We start from the raw sequence: 2,211 nt of genomic DNA, 5'->3' as shown, positions 1-2,211 counted from the left end.
ACACAATGAAAAAAATCCCTCCTGCCCAAAAAAAAAAAAAAAAAAAAGCAAATATTGAGGTGCGGGAGCTTTGGCTTAGAAATTCAAGAAAGGGGCTTCTAGGGATGGAATGAATAAGGCAGCACAGAGAGAGCAAAGTTAGAGAGCAATGAGACATGGTAAGACAGGAAAGCATAGGATAGCTGTTTGCTGTGTTCCTTTCACTAGAGACCAATTCACTTTTAGCCCTTTGAAGTCGGTGTCTCTTCTCACCTTATAAAAACTCAGACTGCTCCAGAGGAAATCTAGCTTTTTTCTGGCCTGTCTACACCAAATGGGGATTTTTTTTTTCTTTTTTTTGGCGAGGTTTTTTCACTATAGGGCACGTGCGCTCGCCAGGCAGACAGAGAGAGACATAGAGACAGAAAGCGAGAAATCACCCCCCAGGGGGGATGGTCATGCCGCAATCCCTTCTCCTCCATTCTCCTCTCAGGATCTTGGGCACGCATGCATATGTGCCCGACGTGAGTTTTAAGCCACCGGGTCCGGGACGCGAACCGTGGTCGACTACGTGGGAGTCCAGCGACATAGCCATTACGCTAACTGCTGGTTCCCAAACGGGGATTTTGTATAGCGCATGTTTGGGTTGAGATCATCTCTATTCAGAGCAGATATGGATTGCTAAGGCTGAGGGATGATGAATGGCCCAGTGCTGTGTTTACTCTTGTTTGCCTTTAGGGCCAGACTCAGACCCTTTTTAGGCCATTAGGCAGCCTGAGCAGAGAGGCAGAGTAAGGATAACGAAGGGAGTTTGGATACAGGGGGGAGGCTGAGCCCATGTTTTCTTGCTCTGATTATTCTGCCAGTTTCTTTGCATTCTGAGTTAAAAGGAAAGAGCTTCCATAGGAAAAGGTACTGAACTGAAGGCCTTCCAACCTTCAAGTGGGTTGACTAAGCGTGTTTATCCCTGGGAAGAGAAGTAACATTGAATATGATACATCATCCAGATAGCTTTAGCAAGAGGTGATATAAGCTCACAGGTAGAACACTTGACTCCATATTGCCTCTCTCAAAGTAGAGAAAATTTTAAAAAATGTTTAAAAATATTTTTCTTAATTCATAAGAAGAAAAAACCCAAATCTTGAGAAAGGCATAATTCAAAACTTACAGACCTAACGTGTTAAGTCTGAGAGTAGTGGATCAATTGAGGAAGAAGATGGGGCAAAGAGAAAGGCTAATTATTGTTTTGATAAAATTGCTAGAACTTTGAAAGTCTGAAAATTAAGCATTTGCTCTTATGATGAACTGGCTTTAGAATTACTTTTCTACTTAGACTCACATGGAAACAAGTGGCAAAATCTTGGAGAAGTTCAGTCTATTTTCAGGTGAATGGCACAGCAGGTGAGGAAAACGTCCTTCAGAACATTCCTTTGGCTTGTGGTGATGAATTATTGGATCTTCACTTTGATATGGAATTAAAACCTTCCAGGGGATCAGCTCATTGATTTAAGATGAGTCAATGAGTCCCTTTGCCCTTGGAGGTTCTTTATGGGGTGTGACTTCTCTAGTTAAGATATTGAATCAGTTACATGATGAGCTAGATTTCCTTTGATCCACAGTTTAAGAAAACACTGTCAAGAGATTTGAAGAAAACTGTGTATGTCTTGGGAGTTCTACCTTGTCACATTTCCCATGGGAGAACTGTGTTCCCCAGATCCTCATTATTTTTTTGTTTTGACAACAAAAGTGAGCCGTGATGAGCAATATGATTTGTTTAGATGACCTCAAATGTTTGTGTCTCCTTGAAGTGTTGTGAAGGTCACATATTTAGCCACATTATACTCAGAAGTACATTGAAAATGTAGTTAATTGAGGTAATTTTCCTTATGTTACCACCTCTATAGATACTGAGAGAGGAAAAAAAAATCCCCTAAATTCGAGTTAGTTGAGTAAATTTAGTTACCTCTAGCTTAGAAAGTCTTGGATGACTTCATTTTTCTTAGAGCGGTAGGGAAGAGGATGGCTTCAAATTGCTGGAGTGTTCCTTGGATCTTTGTTTTGTTGGGGTGTAGCAGGTAAGGCATGCTCCTGAGGTTGTTGTAGGTGAGGACCGTGCTTTGCAGCCTTTTGAGGTGACTTCCTCTTTTCCACGATTGGCTTTAGTTGTGGGTTCGAATTGACTTTTACTGGCTTACACTACCCAATTGTTAAATTTTTACAAAATTTGTGAGC

The sequence above is a fragment of the Tupaia chinensis genome, unplaced genomic scaffold (assembly GCF_000334495.1).
Source record: "Tupaia chinensis unplaced genomic scaffold, TupChi_1.0 Scaffold138584_1, whole genome shotgun sequence".
Lineage (NCBI taxonomy): Eukaryota > Metazoa > Chordata > Mammalia > Scandentia > Tupaiidae > Tupaia > Tupaia belangeri.
Note: the sequence above shows the minus strand (reverse complement) of the source record.